The sequence below is a fragment of the Melozone crissalis genome, unplaced genomic scaffold (genome assembly GCF_028551555.1).
Source record: "Melozone crissalis strain CALT ecotype California unplaced genomic scaffold, PUWL_Pcris_2 ptg000033l_1, whole genome shotgun sequence".
NCBI lineage: Eukaryota > Metazoa > Chordata > Aves > Passeriformes > Passerellidae > Melozone > Melozone crissalis.
Genome location: NW_026535811.1, coordinates 5726708 through 5746533, shown reverse-complemented (window position 1 = coordinate 5746533; position 19826 = coordinate 5726708). Strand labels below are relative to the sequence as shown.

Genomic DNA, 19826 nt, shown 5'->3' with positions numbered 1-19826 from the left:
CAAATAACTAATCTAAACCTGCCCTCTTTCAATTTAAAGCCATGACCCCTTGTCCTGTCACTACATGCTCTTGTAAAAAGACCCTCCAGTGCTCTTGAAGATCCATGTTGTGTAGGTTGAATCTATATTTCCAAGAGCATAGCAAAGATAATTGGCATTCCTTAATTTCTGCATCTTTTCAGAGTTTCCACTGCCTTTGTCTCTTTGTTCCTGAACCTTGACTTTCAGCTTCAAGGCAGTAGAGTTCCTCTTTCCCTGCAGGGATCAGGCTGAGAGGATTTCAGTGTCTTCCCTCAATAATCTTCCCCACACAGCAAATATCTTACAGGAATATTCTGGTTGTTTAATGTTTGGGTTATTTCTTTGCCTTTAGTTCTTTGGGGTGTTTTTTGTTTGTTGAATAACAGTTAAAAAACAAGACTAGAAAGGCTATTTGTTAACCAGGGAAGGAAAAAAAGTTGGAAATACTGTTCAACAGGATCAAAAATGAAGTTGCCTACTGGGTTATGGAGAAAAATGTCCTTTAGTAATTGTATGAGTCAGATTAATTCTTTTCCAATGTTGTAAATCAGTAGGCTTTAATCTTTTTTACTTTAGCAGATTGGTGAACAACACGGATCTGTTGGTTTTCTTTTCTTCTTTACACCTAAACAATTTCTATAAGGCTCTTTTGTATTTTGGTTTCGGAGACGCTGTTTTTATGATCACTTGTGATGTAATAAAGTGGTAACATTTCTGAACAAGCATTGCAGAGCTGAGGTATGAGTTTTGTGCCCTTCAGATTTTGTTTTCAGAAAGAACTGTGGGCAATGCTGGGGCCTTGATAACTTAAATTGGGCCATAAATTGAATTGATATCTTAATCGCTCTGTGTTTTAGCTTTTCTGCCATGTCACTGAGATGTTTGTGCTGTTGAAAGGGGAAATTTTGTTCAGAGGTTTCTTAACTGCTGAGTGGGCCAAGGGTAAAAAGAAAAAACAAAAACGAAGCCTAGGGAGAGGGACTGGACATGAGGGATCCCTGCAGAATTGATCAGTCTTGCCCAGAGCACCCAGCAAGAAGCAGCTTCTGGGCAGGTGAGCAACCGGACTGAAAACCAAATGAACCAATTTTGGACAGCTCCTGGCAATTAGATATGAAAAGGAATTGAGAAGAATAAGCTGCTTTTCTGCCACAAAGGCAATTAATTGTAAAATTTTGTGTAAAAAGTACAAAGCTCCCGGCATAGCTGGAAAAGACAGCTCTCTATCTTTTTCCATGAAACACAGAGAGAGCTGCTGAATTAGCTCAGGAAACATTGGTAGATACTTTGATACAGACAGGGAGACCGGAGTTTGGATGGATGGCTTTTAAAATATTGGCTCTAATTCACTGCTGTGCCATTTGCAGAACTAACAAAAGTGTGGAGAATGTGGATGTGGGATTTGGGGTGTTCTGGGAATTGCTAGGGAGTCATTTTGACCACAGTACAGGTTAGAAGTTTAGCAGCTCTTGCCTCCAAAGGTCTTGACCAACAGTTGGGAATTTTTATTCAGAGGCTATTTAACAAGAAAACTGCTGAGTGGCTAAGGGTAAAAAATGAAGAAAAACAGAAATGGAGCCTAGGGAGAGGGACTGGACAAGAGGGATCCCTGCAGAATTGATCAGTCTTGCCCAGAGCACCCAGCAAGCAGCAGCTTCTGGTGCTGTCTTGTTTGGAGTTCTCGTGCCTCATTGTCAGCTTCTCCTGACTCCCAAGGAATAAATTTCTCTTGTAAGCTTCCTTTTAAAAAAAACTGGCCTAGGGATTAAAAGCATCGTTACTATAGGGTGCTTGCATTGTTTTATCAGGAGCTTGGGAACTCTGTCAGAGTGTGACAGAAGTAAAAAAAAATGTATCTAAATAGGGGTGATAAAGTGGGATGAAAATGGGAGAAGTCACAGGTAGGAGGACAAGAGACAAAAGCCATCAAGTGCAAGGAAGAAAAACAAAGGAGAGTCGAAGTAACAAGCAATTAATTTGTAAAACAGTTTCCAAGTTAAGCTCTATTTCTGTGACTGTGCTTGCTGCAGTGCTCCATGTTGTCTTGTATCCACAATGAGGATCCCTGGAGACAGCAAACCATCTCTCTAAAACAGGCATCTGTCCTGTGTGCCCTGCAGAATGCCATTGTCCTCTCTCCTGCAAAGCTGCCCTGACTCAGTCCCTGTGGTGGACTCCCTTCAGGCCTTTCAAAACCATGTTCAGCTGTCAAGTGCCTCCAGGAGAAGCCAGCCAAATAGATTTTTTTTTTAATTTTGCATATTCCTTACCTTTCTTAAATATTCTGAGTTCAAATATCCTTGCTTATATTGAGCACGTCTTATTTCTGTTCCTTTTCTCCATGTTGTCTATGTAGCTCTGTTATTCCTGGGTAAGCTTTACAGCCAAATAATAATTTTTAGTAATAGTTTTTACCCATAAAATGGGGCACTCACTCTTTAGAGGGGAGTCCTTGGGCTAAATTGTTTTTTCCACCATTCTTGGCCCACCACTGAACATGGTGCTGTGATCCTCAGCTTCACCTAGAGACACCTTGGCTTCTTTTTGTGTGCTCTTTTGAAAGCTGATGTGCTGAATGAGAGATAAATGCTGTAATGAGGGAGGGAGAGGAGAAAAATTTTTTTTTGGATATAGGATGTCCTTTTCCTTTCCTTAAGTGATTAGAGGCAGATGTCAACCCTTCAAAATAGGCAGCAAAAGTCATTATTTGGTGCACAGATGGCTTTCCTCATATCTGAAGGAGTTTTAGGGGCATTTGGGTGTTAGGTACATATGAGGAAAATTTGAGGTATTGAGAGGTTGGCTGCTTTTAGGATAAAACCAGGCATTCACCAAGAAAAGAAAGGTACCTTGACCTTAGTTTGATATAATTGAAATAAGACCTACAAGTGGCCCAACAAAAAAAAAAAAAAAGGAATGTGAATTCTTTCTTCCTATGCCCTGGAAGTCTGTTTCTCATTGTGCTTTGGTTTATCTTTTCTTTCTCCCTCTTTATTTTCCTGTATCATTTTTGTTTATCATTCTCTGTCCATTCTAGTTTTAACATCCCAAGTTAACATGTCACGTTGTAAATACCATGCACAACTCTCTTACCTAGTAAACAAGTGTACATGTTAGATATTAGAACATGATTAAGCAACTCTGAACACATCCTGTGTCCTAGATCCTGTATGACTCATATGTCATGGCAGTTAATCAGCTATAATTGAGTAAAGCAGGAAAAAAGGATAAAACCAAAAAAGAGGGGGCTTGGTTGATTTATGTTTTCTTCTTTTTTAAATATTACAGGAATTCTTTTCTATTAATAAAATAAAGGAGGTTTTTTTGTTGCCTCCATTTAAAGATCTGGGAATGCTCTGTGTTCCTCGCAGGCAGATTGGGAGTATACAGAGGGATTAAGCAACTCTCCACAGGAATGCAGGCATGCTGAGCAGAGATACAGATTTTAAATGAGGCAAAGCCACTGAAGAGCTCAGGGTACAAAGTAAAAAAAGCCTCACCAGTCAAATAAAAAGTGCAGAACATGGGAATTTCTCTAATGGAGGTAGACCTTATTTATCTAGCAGAAATTGGGCAAAGCAAAGTGACACTTCTAATTCATGAGGGGAAATTTTGGGATGTTGATATCACATCATATTAAATTGTTCAGAGAGGAAGGTTTCCTAAGGAAACTTGGGATTTTGGGTTACCGATCAATTCAGATGATGCAGTGCATTTTCAGATCTTGCTCACAGGTGGGAAAATTCAGAGGCTAGATATAAGAGAAATGTATCCATTAAAATATATTGATGCTCACAGGCTTGCATGCATGGCAGCAGTTCTCTTTTTACTCCTAAATGGCTTGAATTTCAAAGAGTGAAAATCAGAAATTATTTGTACCTGTTATTCTTGGGTTCTTTTTTACCTAAACACCAACATATTCTTAAACAGTTAAGAATAACTGCTAAAGCTGCAGTATTTCTCTCAGAAATTACTGCCTGATAAAATGCAGACCCATAAAAATTATTTTAGAGGGCTGTAAAGCTCCTCTTGGGAGAGCGCAGAGTAGGAGTCCTGGTGAAGGCAAGGGTATTGTGGGCACAGCTGGGGCTGGAATAACATCACATCCCTCCTTCTGGAGCTTCAGCAGTCCATATCCCTCCTTCTGGGGCTCCACCAATCTTTCTGGTTGTCAGAGCCCTGATCTCCCTCCTTGGGAAGGGTTTCCTTGCTCACACTGTAGTGCTCTGGAGCAGCACCACCTTGTCCAAAGTGGACCAGCAGGGATTTCTTAAGGAATGTGGTGAGTTTGCAGGAGGCAAGAGTGCTTACTGTCTATAGAAAGTCAGTATTCTCTCTTTTTACTTATGACCTGTTCAGAATTTGATCTGCAATCTCCATTTTCATCAGACTACCCACAGCATGAATTCTCCTGATTGCCCTAAAGGAGGAGTGCTGTTTCAATGAGGCGTTCTGTGCCTGTTTTACAAGAGACACCTAGAGATGTGCCCCTTGTTGTGCACTCCCTAGGTGCACCATCTTTTTAGATAATTGGTTTTTATTCTGTGTTTCAAAGAGCAGAGGCCTTCTGCATTACTCTGTTGTAGTTCTGGAAAATTCATCCTGTCAGGTGCTGTTTTACTCAAACTGAATCACAATTTTGTGAGGGAAGTTTTGGTTCTGCAGAGAAAAGGAAGGATGGCAACAGGTAGGAGGAGCAGCAGGTGGGTGCACAGGGTGTAACTCAACTTTATTGGGACCCTGTCAACTGGTGCAAGTTAGGGTTAATTAAGAGCAGGAGAATTGTGTTGTGCAGATAAGCATTGCAACTCCCTCTCTGGTGGGTGCAGCCTGTCCCTACTGTGCAAGGCAGCCTCTGCACCCCAGACTGCAATCAGCTCTGGGTTTGACAGCTAAAACTGAGCTTCTAGCAACTGAACGTTCCTACCAGCTGCAATGCAAAGAATTCATCATGCTGTGATATACTATCTTTTCCCTGTAAAATATGTTGCAACAAAAGGCTGCTGAACTGTTTTTGGTAATTTCTTGTTCAGATGATTTCCTGCTGAGATGAATTTCGGTGCTTCTGGTCCCCATTTGCACTGCAGTTGCATTTGTGAGGTCCTGGTGTCGTTTTGATGTTACAATGCAAATGTCACCAAATAATAGGTGTGTTCCTAGGGCACAGTGAGTTAGTTTGCAAAAGTGAGCAAAAAAAAAAAACATCCTTTGGGATACAGAACTTTCTTTTGCACCTCCCAGACATTGCCTGCTATGAACACCATATCTATGGTGTGGAATAGCAAACCCCCCAGGATTCCACCATCCCTCTTCTGATTTTCTCATGAGGTGGTAATCAGGTAGGTCCAATTTCCAAACTTGTCTGTCAGTTTTGATCAGCTTTTGGTTTGGACATGGAGATCCAGATGTCTGTGCTTTGAGCTGAACCTCTGGAAATCCCTGTGTCCAAAAAGAAGAGTGGAGTGCAAAACAAAGCAACAAAAGATACAAAAGGTTAGAGAGATGGCAGAAGCAGGAGGTGGAGTCTAAGCAACAAAAGAGGGGCAGAGACAGCAACATCTCAGTTTTCTTCCACCAGGAATTGATCAGATTTCTCAACATTTAGACAGTGTCTTTTCATGCTTGTCAGAGGTTTGTTTTCTGTAAATTGCTATTAGCTTGTTAGCTGGTTAAATCAGTCAAGCCACTGTGCCAAGCTCCTATCCCTAGAGGCATCATCACTCCAATTAGTCAACAAACCACTTGGTGTCTCTGGAAATAAAAAAAAAAAAAGAGTGAAATCAGACTGTCATTGTCCTAAAATGGGTATTTATGAATTGGAAGACCTCAAACCTTCAAATACCTTCATTCTATGTATTTCTCAATTTTCCCATTTGTTGAAATAGAGACAGTTTCTCTTTTGCCCACGGGGTATTATTTATATTTTAATTTATTCATTACTGTTTGTGGAGTCTTATTGCAACCTTTGCATGAGGGAGACTGTATTTATTCAAGCTGGTAGTATTGCTGCTTTGAAGACTTCTCTGATCTATGGAAATCAGTGGGTTCAGTGGCCTAAGCTAAATTCTGACTCTTTCTTTGCTGCTTGTAACAAGGAAACTCCAGCATTGCTCCAGAGACATAAGTAGTTCAGCAATCCACTAATCCCCACGTTTCTCTAAGTCTAGGATTAATTACAAATATGCTCAGCAAATCTCATAGATTTCTGCTGTAGAGGCTCTGTGGACCTAAGGCAAGAGAGATCAAAAGAAGACTAAATATTCACAAGGTCGTGTTCATAAATGCCCTTCAGAACCAGATCCATTGAGGAAGAGAAACTCCTGTTATAAACATTACCAAGCTGGATGAGAGTCAGTCAGAATCATGGTGCTTGAGAGTCCTTTCAGGGAGAGGAAAATCCCTCCTCTTAACTTGGGCTCTGCAGGGTAATCTTTGAAAATCCTGAAGAACAGAAAATCTTACTCCATCTCAGCACAATTGCAGTGACATTTCCAAACTGATCAGCCCTGGGGAGAAGCCTGAATTCTTTTTCCCCCAAGAGAGATACTGAGCTCCTTTTTCAAACGATGACACATGGAAGCATTCCTTGAAATCCCAAATGACTAATATATTTCTTGCCTGGATCTGCCTTAGCTGCATGGGTGTCAGAAACATTTTGAAAGGTTTTTCACTCGTGAATAAAGAAGGGATGTCCCCTGGAGTCTTTCTGTCCAAGCCCAACAGACATCTGCCTCCCTGATGAGACAAGTCTGGCTGGACCTTGAGGCCATGGACATCTATTAGAGCCTCAGGAATGCAAAAGTTGGGCTAGAAGATAACCTGGTAGGCCATTTAGTTATCCTATCCCACAGGAGAATTTAACCTCTGGGGTTTTAAAGTCTGTAGCTTCCCAGCCAGTGTGCTCTGTCACAGCCCTCTCACCAATACTGGCATCCCAAGGAAAAGTTTCCTTGTGTCCATCCTGAACCTTCTTTATGCCAGTGTAAAGCCTTTCCTTCCTGTGGTATCCAAAGTGAAAGTGGGCAAAAGAATTATTCACCACCTGCAGTCCAGAGCCTTGTGTTGATTCCCCTTCTCTGTGCTGAATGGTCTCACCACAGCTTTTCCTCTCAGGTAATTTTTGTGCTCTTCAGGAGATCCCTGTTGATCTCTCTTGGATCATCCCCAGTACATCCATGCATCCTTTCATTCACGGAATTTCAGCCAAGCTTTCACCCCCACTGTGTGGAGCGGAAGGGATTTTTCTTGCATCCTGTGGCTCGTACATTTATTTACACATCCTAGTGTGGTGTTTGCTTTTTTTGTTTTGCAATAGCATGACGTTGAGTCACATTCAGTATGTGATTGACTATGTAACCCCTGCAGCCTTCTCTGAAGATCTAAAGCACTTACATGATGAGACAAACTTATCCTTTCAGGCTGGCAATCTCATCCTTTCAGGCAGCTCCAGAAGACTTGTGGGATATTTCAGCCCTATTAGTTTCATATCTGGCAAGCTGTACAAGAGATTTCACTGTCAGTTCCCATTTCTGTGTAACAGCCCAGCTAACTATAATATAGTGCAGTGAATCTAACAGCACTGGTTCTTGGTAATTGAGCTTTTCATGAAGGGAATGATTGCAGAAGGGAAGCTAATTAAAATTAAAGAATTTCCCTTAATTATTTTATTTTATGGCGTTTGCCATAGGCCGGTGGTTCCATAGTCCTCATTGCTTATGGCTTTTTTTAAATCTCCTTGTGAAAACAAATTGGGTTTGAAATAAAGCAGGGTCAGACAGCATGGGAGAGTGAAACAGAGGACAGGCAAGTGACAGAGTTGTTTGGAATATAAGCTGTGGAAAGTAGCTTTGGAGTCATGCTCAGGGGCTTAAGACAAGTCCTTGCTGCATGCTATCCTATCGATGTTTTTCTACATCTTCATGAATTCTGATGGATTCCATAAGGAAGAAATTTTTAGGAGAGAAGTAAGTATTTTGGAAAATTTCAGTTTAGACCAACTGACTAAAATGAGAAGCCTTCAGCAGAAGACAAAAATGTTTGTGAAAATTGAATCATCAGCTTCTTTTCCATTCATAAAATATTCTGTGAATGAATTTTAGGTTGTGTTTGTTCTTGCAGTCTGTCAAAGGATAAGGATAAACTGTGGACTGAGCAATGCTTATTACCTGCAAAACTGGTTCCCCTTCCATCTGTTTGTTACTAACAGTACCAAAGACAGTCAGAACAGAATGAAAAAGCACTATCAGCATTATTTTTTCCATGTCTATGTTTGTTCTTTCAACATCCTTTTCACTGTTTCATAAATAATAGCTTATTCCATTTAATTATAGTTTTTAATTAGTTCCCCCAGTGAACTCAAACATTAGCACAGCACTGCCTTAACACAACTTGTAGACAGCTAAAAGAAAATGCTAAAATCCCCCAAGTCTGTGCAATTTGATTTTGTGTTAGTGTAGAATATTTTTGCTGTTAGTAGGCCAAAGTTTACTGTCCTCAGTTCTGGGTTGTACAGACCTTATAGAAGTTGATGGAAATCACATCCATATAAAGGCTTAATTTAAAATCTTTTTTCAAAATCAGGTCTTTGTTTCTGTGTTTGTCAAATGTGTGGGTTTTGGGTTTTTTTTCCTGTTCTGGGAGCTGGGTTTTGGCCAGCAGCAAGGCAAGTTATGTGTTTAGTGTGTTGCAGGTCAGTCAGAACAACTAGTCAGGATGAAAATCTTGGAAGAGGTCCATTACAGCAGCCTATAACATTAATAGCATTAAAAATAATTTTCAGGCAGATCAATATGAATCCTGTTTGCTCTGAGCCTGAGGGTGATTGAAGAGAAAAGGAGCCTTGGGAATAGGGAAAGTGAAAACACAGAGTGTAACATCTTATTTTCATCAAGTGAACACATTTGGCAGGATGCTTGCCAGCCCTGAGCAGGGCTCTGACGTAGAGGAAATCTGACTGAGCTCTCAGAGCTGTTTGCACCAGGATTGTTCCCCCTGAGTGATGGGTGCCATAAGAATTTGACTTAAATGATAAAAGGGAGTTCTGGTTGTGGGTGGGATTTATCTCTCCTTGTTTATTTCTTTTTCAGACAGGCCAGCTGAAATCTAATTTTCCTTTAGAGATCCCACAGCCTGCAATGCTTGCAGGAGACAGAGCTGCCCCTGCAGCCAGGGAATATAGGAAGAATACACCTTTTCCAAACCAGCCAGAAGCTAATCAAGCTGAGTTTAATTAAAGGACAGTATAGGAAATTAATAGGATTCTTGACCTCTCATTGTCCAGACTCTAGTATTTTTCTTAGTTTTTTATTTTAAGTTTATCTACTTGAGAATAAGTATTGTCTTAAGGGTTTATTATAGTAACAGAAAATACAGGTATATGGGATGCCTCTCTTCTCTTCTGGCATGATAATTAGTGCTCACCACATTTATTTACAGAGTTTGCAATTGCAAAAAATGGCATGTGTGCAATCTCCATTCCTTATTAGTGTCTGAACTTAATTAGAAATCCTTCTTCCTTATTTTTAATTAATTAAATGCATGAGTATGTATTAACCCATTTCATAGCTGTTTCTCTTTTTTCCCCAATTTTTGTTCCTGCTGGTTTTCCAGTCAGGCTGGTGGATATCTAGGTATTGTCTGAAAAATTCCAGTATTTCAAAACTTGGTTTTGTTGAATATTAGAAGAAATAGTTGGAAGTGTTTTAAATGCAATATTCCCTTTGTCTGTAAAGGGACGTTCTCACAGAGTTTCAAAAAGCACAGAAATAGCAGAGCCTCATGTTTAGACATTTTTATTGAACAAAAATGCTTTAACATTCCTAGATCTGTGTGTTTGGCTTGTTTGAAGCAAATCCAAATATTTCATTATGACACAACCTGGTGTTGCTCTGCAGCACCCCAGCAGTGCCATGGGCTCTGTGGGGCTGGTGGAGTGTCCTGGGGGACCCCAGCCCGGCTGGGCAGGAGCTGCTGGCACCCAGTCAGAGTTTTAATTTCTCTTTATCCCTACAATACACACACCTAGGGGGATGAGGCACGCACTTGTCTTACAAGAAATGAAAATTCCTGCCCTGGTTTGACTGGGGGAGGCCAGGCAAGAATCTGAATTCCATTTTCCAGCTTCTTGTCTCTGTGGATTTATTTCAACATCAGTAGCAGCTGCAGTGAGGGTCAGCAGAGTGGTTCTTGGGAGTCAACCAAGGGACTGAAGAACTGGCAAATTTCTTTGGTTTTTTTGTTTTCTTTTTTTTAGTTTGCCTAAATTAGCAAAACCTGCTAAAAACTAAAGCACTTCTTTCACTTCTCCTTGCCCAGAAAGTCTTGCTACTCTGCAGAGCTGCAGTCCTGTGAGCTTTATCTGTTTAAAATGAAATCAATTTCTATTCTCTGGGTACTGCACAGGTCACAGTCATGTTTTTAATTACCAATTAGCCTTCCATTAAGGAAATAAAATGAGTTTTATGTGCTGCTTGTCAGAGGTCCTTATATCTGCCTCATTTCATGTGTCCTGTCTGCTCAAGCAGCAAGAAACCAAAGAGAGACTTACTCAGGGGCAGTAAACAAAACATGAAAAACTTTGTCCCAGGAAAGTAAGGATGGAGCCTGAGATGAAGAAGCTGCAAGGACTTTTCATTTTTTCATCCCCTTCAGTTGTGTTTTTCCTGTCTGCCTGGAGCACTGTGAACAGAATGTTAAATATGCCCTGAAGTTACTCATGGAAAGGAAAGTCATACACACGTGCACACATTCTCTCTCTGTCCCTTTCTCTCTTCCTTTCATGCATGTACCTTGTGTGTTTGTGTGAATGTCTACAGAGAAACCCCAACCCTAGAAGACTGAGCTGTGGGACCAATTTATTTGCTGAGAAATTTCAAGAGAGAGAGGTTATAAATAGTCATAAATTCGATTTATTTATAAAGCATTCCCTGTCAGGCATCGCTGCACAAACAATTATAAAAGAATTGTAGTAGATTAAAAACATAAATTAGAGCATCCCAAAATGTGCAGGAGTGATGGGAGCAAAATGCATTTGACAGAGATGTTTCAAAAGTGGGATTTGGTGAGGTGTTCTGCGTGGGCAGTCAGAGAAAAGTCGAAAACCAGAGGTCCAGGGCCAGATTTCTGCAGGGGCTCACTTGCACCTCTGGCTCAGCTCAGTGGTGGAGAGTGATCCAGGAGGGTCTAAATATTGCTGGCTGTGTCCATGGTTCATTGAGGAGCCCATGATTGCTGAGATCTCTTCCCAAGTCCTCCTTCCTTTGGCTGCTGCTCCCTCTGGAAATGTTCTCTGTGTCAAGGGCTCCTGGGGAGGGGCAGCACCAACCCTTCTGTCAGCTCAGAACACGAGGGTGCAAGCTTGGGTTCCCCTTGCAAGGCAGCCTGGGGACAGTTCATAATGTTTTAGTGTTACCTGAGAAGTTGTAAACAAAAAGAAATGGGTAATTCAGGCTGCTGACAAAATTACTAGCTAAATTCTCCCTGCTTAAGATTCTACTTTAGCCTAACTTAGCATGCACTAGAATTATTCAAAACTTTGTAGGACCATAGAATTTTTAAAAAGTAAAAAAAAAAAAAAACCAAAACAAAAAATCAAACAAGTAAAAAAAAGTCCACCAAAACAACAACAAGAACAAAGAAAAAAAACCCACCAAAACCAACAAACCAAAAAACCACAACAAAAGAACCCCAAAAAAATCCAACTTTCTGAAAGAAATGATTCTTCATTAATTTAAGGGTATGGATTATAACTCTTCCACACCTCTTATCCATGAACCCATTGTAAAAATTCCTGGCACATAGAAAGTCTCATTACAGGTATAGTTTCAAAGGAACTCCCTATCCTCATCTTGAGCTCTGTTGGGAATTCAGTCCTTCATTTTGGACCCCAATTTTGGTCATCTTTTTGGAAAGATGACTGAATACAACCATTCATTTTTCCTGCTGTGCCTGTTGATGTGACAAGTCTAAGTTCATAGGGCAGAGAAATCGTAGTTGCCATAAAGTTGATTGCAAGTTAAATCATCAGCTCCTGAAATCATATAAATGATTAGAAATTAATAAATCTCATGGGGGGAGAGTTACTTTTTTTTAGCAGTCAGATGGTTGGGTTTCACCTTAGTTAAGCTTTGTGCCTACCACTAAGAATTTTAGGGACTCATTGAAAAGGGATGTACTGAAAGCACTGATTGTGTCATGATGGTCAGATTAAAGTGGTATTGTGATAAGAGCTCCAGACCTGCCCCTTTAGGGCTGGGCTCATGGGTGGTGCAAAACACTAAAATCCTTAGAGCTGTTGCTGCTGAGGTCACATAGGCTGCTTCCAAAAGCGAGTGTGCTGGTGGGTCCTGCTTGGATGATGCACTCTGGAGAAGACCTTTTAGAAACTGTCCTAATGAATCATTATTTAATTAGATACTTCTCTAGAATCCCTCCTTATGTAGAGATAAACACACAGAGAGTTCTGTCTGGCAACATAACACTCAATATTTAATGCTAGCATGTTTTTGAAGATTAATAATGATTTTAAAAATTAATTAAGTGGAACACTGAAATGCTTTGTGGCTGCTGGACTTGTGTATTTGTCTGTGTACGTGATTGAGTGCAGACACCTGAGCATGGTGAGTAGCCAATTTCTCGCTTACCTGAGTCATTTTTGGAGCTGGATGAGACACTCATGCCTTGTGATGATCTATTAGATACAGCTGTTGTGCTGGGGCTGCTCTGATTTAAATGGATGTTTCTGGTACTCTGGTCTGGACCAGTGGCTGGTAGATGGAAAAATGATGGGGGTATTTCTAATGGCTGTGTTAACCTTGGGACAAGACACTGGGCTGCCTCACTGCCTCAAAAATGCATAAAGGAAACTAGTAAAAGCTTCTTCTAGAGGTGAATTTAATTCCTAAGCATGGTAAAAACACCTTGCCACCTTTTAATTTCTATGCAGAGATCCTAAATGAGGCTCTCTCAGTCATAAACTTTATGCTGCCTTCCCTCATTTTGCTTTCTCCTGGAAGGGTAATCTCTTATTGCTCTGAGCAAAATACAAAGTGACAGTTCATTTCAGTTTAATCGGAGTAGTGGACAAAAAAAAAATAAATTAGGGTACAAGCTTCTTTGCCTCTTCAGAGCTGATCAGTTTGGAATATTTGTTCATGGCCTGTTTGTATGGCTTCAATTCTTGGTCATGCCAAAGAAAATCTGAACCCATAAGGAACATATTCTCTGGATTTGACTCATATATAGACAGGATCCTATTGTTCTATTTCACTAAAAAAAAAATCATCTTGAGCAACAATGCCCAAGAGATTTCTGCTATTGCTAGACAAAGACAGTAAAGAAATATCTTACAAGTGTTAGACATTGTCTAATTGGCACCAGAGTTCAAGATTTTAAGTTTGAATGGATCCATAATCCTTTATGTGTAGCCAGAATGATGCGTGCTTGAACATTTCTGTTATGAAGAATCGGGTATCCCACTGAAAAGTATTGATGTACAATGGAAAGGAAATATCAAGTTTGTTAGATTATTCTGAGGACTAGAGGCACATTTAGAGTTATAAAACATGCATTTAGAGTCTCAGAAAAAATATACGTTGAATAGGGATTTTTGTATGTTGTCCAGTTCAAATTCTGTCTCCAAGCAAGACTGTCTTCAAAATTAATCAAGCTGTTCAGAGCCTTCGCTAGTATAAAGGTTTTAAAACAATATTCTTAGTGTATTGCCATCCTAATGTTATTGGCATGTCACCCCTTTCTGAAATTTAGGACTCCCAATAATTTCATTATTATTACTTGGGGCTTGTTTTCCACACTCTGTTAGTGAAAAATGTAGGTGAAAGGTGATAAATCAGAACAGCAGTGGCATTCATCATCTGTGTTCTGGTTTGAGTGTGCATGAGCACGTGGCTGACTGGAAGGGAAAGTGTGTTTGTACTAGGTAAGATTGGTTTGCACCTTTAAGATTGGTTCTGAGAGTGAAGGGGAGGAAAAGAAGCAGGCAGAAGTTCACAAGAATGACTTTCTGAATTTGCCACCTCTTCAGAACAGTGAGAGGTTTTATTGTTTAATATTCATTTTTTATGCTTGTGTATACTTTGCTTGCTAAATAAACAGGTTTTTTCACTTTTCTCCAAGGAAATCTTTTCCTAAATAAGTTGTGGGAGGGGCTGCTTGAATCTGCTTTCTAGAGGGATCCTTTTGGAAGTTTCCTCCTAAACCAGGACAACCCCCCTTCCACCTTGGCTCTGCATTACAACTGGACTCTGACACGCAGCATAGTTCCACTAACCTGTAAATAAATTCAACTTGATCCTTGCCAAAGTGCTCTAAGAAAAGCTAATACCTTATACACTAAATTGTGCAAAAGAGTTCTGCATGAGCTATTCATTGATTTGCCAAGGAATCCCTGAATATAGGGCATGTGTATGAGGCCTGTAATAATTTAAAACTATTTATTTTCTCTCTTCTGTTCATTTCAGGGGAAGTTCTTTAAATACATCGTGGGCACATTGTGAATTATCATAAAGTACTGCACTATATTCCTGTTTTATAATTGCTTCTTTCAGATTACTGAGAATTTTCTTTCATTTATTCTTTAGAAAGGTGTTGGCCACCTTTAGGCCAACGTGAGTGAATCCCCCACTTACCTGGAGTTAATTAAAAGTTGGTATTTCTGCAGTGCTTGGTATGAATGTAACTCTGCTCATTTGAAAGCCGGACCTGTTTGGCTGGAGTGGAGTGAAGGCAGTGCTGATCATATTTGGAAATCAAACCTTTCAGAAGCCCTCCTGACTTCTGTTTACCAAAATGGTGGGTTAATCTTTAGTTCAGAAGTAGTCACCCACTTTCTTCTTTGGACTTGTTTTGTCAGGTAAAATCAAATAGTGTTCTTCTGCTCTAATTTTGGGGATATTCCTTTTGCAGAATGTGTAGAAGGGATGCTTTGTTTCAGGACCAGAAATAGCAGCAAATGGGGTTATATTCAGCAGTATGATATCATCCCTTTCTCTCTACTAAATGGATATGACCACTTGTTTCTGCAGTGGCAGTAGTTTTAAGGAGAAATTAAAAAAAAAAAACCAAACATGTTCTGTCTTTCTGTCTTTTAAGTTTTATTCCCTCATGTGCTTGTATATTTTCATGCATACTTAGCTGAAAACGTCTTCTAAGTAACTAAATATACTCAGAAGTTACTCACTGTCAACAAACCTGTCTTAAAAACTTCTTTATTGAATTGATCCTCTGAGTGCACACATGTGGCTCTTCCTCACTGAAGGTCACACTTATTCATGTTAGCAGTAATCTCCTGGTGAGCATATTGACACAGTGAGGATGTCCATATCCCAGATGTGATGGTAACCTGTAATCCAAGGTTACCTGTAATCCAAACCTGCAATCCATTTTTTCATGGAGTCTCTGGGCCATCTTTCCCAGCGCTGCAGCTCAGTCTCCTTCCTGACCATCAGAAAAGATTGTTTCCCTGCTAGGGGAAGGTCTGAGTGGTTCGACTCTGATTCATATCTTTCAGAGCCTATTTCCATAAGCATTGCCAAAACATCCTATATGACAGAGGCCCTTAAAATACTGCTGTTTTCCTTGGATGTCTGGTATTTGCATTGCTGAAGAGATGTATTCTCTTATGTTTAAGGAAGCTTTAGGGAATAATAATGCAGGCTCAGATGTAGCGGAGGTCAAACAGGCAGCCCCATAAAGGTTCTAACTGCACAGTGCTTGTGACTCATTACTTCAAACATATAAACTGGAGTTTTTGAAACATGGTTTGTAGCAAGGTGGCCAGAGTGCAAGGAGAGAGAGACAGCAAAGTCTGAGAAAACATTTAGTGACTGAATTTTAGATTGTAAGCTCTTTCGACTGGCGTGTATGAAATGCAAGAACCTGATTGTGATTTAATCTTTCTTGCAATGGAAATGTTATAACCAAGCAGTGCTGATGGATGGATGGAGTTTAGAGAGCTGGGATCAAGATATAGTGAATCATTCTGATGACCATTTCTCAGAAACAGCACTGGTCTACTCACTTTCTGACAGGAGACAGGCCTTATGACACCCTAGAGTCATTTCCTTGGATTTCCTGTTTTCAGGCTCCTTTTATGAACCCAAGATGACATTAGCTACAGTTTAAAAATTATAAACAAAACCAAACCTATGACTTCTTTGGAAGACACATGGGATTAGAGGGGTTTCATACATAATACAGTAATCCTCTTTGGGTAATATATTTTACAGCCTTTACAGTAAGTTAATATTTGTTTCTTTGTTATGAGTAAGATGATGCACAGGTTGCTTCTTGGCAGTGTTAGTGCTGGCTGATGTATCAGCTGGGGTAGCTGATGCTCATGTCCTAGATCTACAAAAAAGCCCCAAAACAAAGTCAAGCAGGGGTACAGCCAGCCCCAGAACATGTGTGCTCCAGGGACTGTTCCACTTTCTAAAGCTTTTATCCTTCCTCTTCTTCCAGTTATATTTTGTTAGCATTTTTTCTTTGGTTTTCAAAACATTTATGTCCCTATTGTCCAAGGAGGAAGGTTCTGCTTTGTATTTCTGCAGCCTGCAGTATGCTTCATGTGCCTCAACCACATGGCCATAGTTCCCATTTCTAAGAGACAAATAAAAAATTTCTGTTCCTTCTTTCTTACAGCTCCAAAGGTTCCTCTCTTTTGATGCTGTGGTTTGGATTAGTGTTCCAAGGGGCATTGCTGTTATCTCCTTTCAGTCCCACAAATGTAGTGCTCAGCTCCCTCCCTCCCTGTCAACAGGGAACTCTCTCAGACAGAAATACCAATATTTTTCTAGCTTGGCTTCTTCTAAAATTGTACCAAATTAGCTTCTCAGAGGAGTTGGGATGATAGATACTTTGCAGGGCTGTGTCCCTTGGGACATTGAAACACTGGGCTGTGGTCTACCTCATCTGTGAGAGCAAAGCTTCAAATGAGCAATCAAAAGTGCAGATGCCCATTTAGCAGAGACAAATTCATTGTTTTGTGGCTGCTGAGGGTGAGAGACAGTCTTGTCACTTCTAACCTGAGGCAGGGAGGGGCTGAGTCACATCTCTGCCCTCTCTGGGCAAGGTGGCATCAGAATTGAGGCTGCAGTCCACATTCTGGGGAGCTCAGTTGTGTTATGTCATTACTGAGTTATGCTCTGTTCATAAAGGCTCTTTAGTTTTATAGTATAGGAAGAAAAGGGGACACAAATTATTTAGTAGGCTTTTCAAATTCTTCTTGAGTAAGAGCAGGAGTGGCTTTCTGAAATGGCTTTTTGGAGCAGCTGCACTGTTTAATCTCAGCAGTATTTTTCCTTTAGTTTTACACCCTGAAATCATTAATTTAAGTGCAGAGGATCATAAAAACCTATCCTCAGCTCAACATTCTGTATCTTATGTTAATTTCAGAACCTTTTATAGAATTTTATTTTTTATGGATCTTTCCATCTTAGCTGAAAAACTGTAAGGAATTTATTCAAACAGCTTGTAGTTGCATATATGTATATATCAATGTATAGATGTATATGTATGCATGTGTGTGCAATACTTTGGCATATTATTACCCCCATAACATGGTACAACAAGCAGCATTTATTACCATAACAAAAAGTGTCTGTATTCCCATGGGCATCTTTAGAGATAGAAAAGGTATGAGGCTCCTAAACCCAGCCAAATGGAACATGTTAGTTGTTGATATATTGTCTGTTCTGTACAGCACTAAATATTTTTAAAATAGTAGTTAATTAAAAAAATAAAAGTTGTTCCAGAATTTTCCCAAGTGTTTTCTTTCATGGACTCCTTTTGCTGGCACTAGCACAGGTATTTCAGTGAAATTCATGGAGTGGAAAGGCTGTGCTGGCCTGCAGAGTGCTGTGGCTGTGCAGCACAAAGCCAGACGGGGCTGGCAGCAGCGTTTGTCCCTGGGGGCCAGTGACAATGTCTGCTGTTAAATTGCTGGGCACAGGGTCAGCCTCAGGCCTTCCACTTCACCTGTTCTGCCCACCTGCTTCTAATGGCCCTGGAGCTCTGAATGAGTGGGTGGGCTCCTCCACATCCCTTGTGCCATCTCAGCTGTGGCTACTAAAGGAGGTTTTAGGGCCTGCAGCACTTTGTCATGATCCTGGGTGTGTTTATGGGGGAGATGAACTGAGTGTGCAGGGCAGCCTCAAAGGCAGGATGAGGAGTAGTTTGGCCATTTTTGTGAGAGGGGAAAAAGAGCTTGCCCACAACTGTGCAAAGGCCCTGGTTGAAACAGGGAGTGAGAGAGGCTAACTGTTGGGTTACCATAAGAGAAATCTTTGTTTCCATCCTCAAAGTTGTTCATTTGGCACTAGTGAGGCCATGTCCATCTCAGGCACAGCACTCCCTATTCCCATCCTCAGTTCAGGGCAGGTTTTTCCCCCTCAGAGCCCATTTTCATCTTTCTTCAATCTCTATACTGGCTTTATCTTGTGCTTGCAGACATGGGGCATTGCTCCATGAGGCAGAGCTCCCATGAGCTGTGTGGGGTGGGGCCTTGGGCCATGTTGGTACAGCCACGTGGCAGCACAAAGGAGCAGGGCAGTTGGGAAGACCACATGGAATTCCAATCATGGGGTCATTTTGCATTTCTTTTTGGTTTTGTTTGAGAGATTCTGCAATAGCTGGTCCTACTTTACAAATGTGTGCCTGGAGATGGATCGTTGTTTGCCTGTGATTTGTGTATCAGTACTCGTTCAGCTCTCAGCTGTAGTGGAAGGAGAAGGACCACTATGTCAGTCTCTTCATGGAGCCATCATGGGGCTCTTTCCTGTGCTCAAGCCCCTGGTTGGACTCCTGGTTGCAAGCACTTACTTACTATTTGTAGAGCTGGGAACATAGTATTGTGTGCTGTTGTTTCCTTTCCTGAGTTCAAGGGAAGGGAAATCCTTGGTGTGCTGCTGTGTCTCCATCTGGGACAACGACAGACAAATCCTTTGCTGTGGGTGTGTTCAAAAGCTTTACTACTGGATCAGATAACTGCAGAATGACACTTTTTCTTTTTTTAGGCATTCCTTGTACTAAGCACTGGGGGATACTGCAGGCATTGGGAAAGCATTGTCTGAGGCAAACCAGCAATATTTGAAAGCACAAACATGTGCCTGCTACTGTCAGATGGAGTTTCTCAGTCTTTTAAAATATCACATTAATGTAAACATGCAGATGAACTAGCAATAGCTTTTTTTGGATCTGCAGGCTTCTTGTGAGCTGTTAATTACCCAGAGGTGAATTGAAGATATTCCAATGGGCAGCTGTCAAATGATGGAGCTAATTTTTTTGTAATCCTGCTCATTCTCTATTGCTGTATAATATGAAAATGTCATACATTCATTCAGCTGGACAGAGGAACAGGGCAGTTTTAATTTGGAGCAGGAAAGAAACATAGTGACCTGTCTGACTGCTGTGCTGGGTATCCTTTAAGATATGTCAGGAATGCCTAGGATGTTTTAATTTGTATTTATCTCGGATTTTATTTCTTTAGTGTGAACTTCTAATGACTTTGTAGTTTAACCTTGTAGGGACTTGGTCTCCTTTTGCTGTCATCTAGTTTTCATGTACTTATCTCCCACTCAGCTTGCCACGCAGCACTTGTGTAGTGATTACCTAATGCTGCAGTTTCCCTCCTACTTAGGTGGAGATCCTTACCATTTCTGCAATACTGCTATCCTTATTCCACACTGGGGCTAAAAGCCCTGAGGATGAGAGATGGGGAGCCTGTGTACTGACTCCAGAAGCCTGCTTTCTTGTCCCAAATCAGGCTCTACTGTAACTGGAAGTGCCTTTGT

General features: G+C 40.7%; 1 protein-coding gene across 1 annotated transcript in view; it reads left to right on the top strand.

Moving 5' to 3' along the window:
- The window catches only part of CACNA1C (calcium voltage-gated channel subunit alpha1 C), a 408531-nt gene that overhangs the window by 198703 nt on the left and 190002 nt on the right, over positions 1-19826 (top strand). The window lies entirely within an intron of this gene.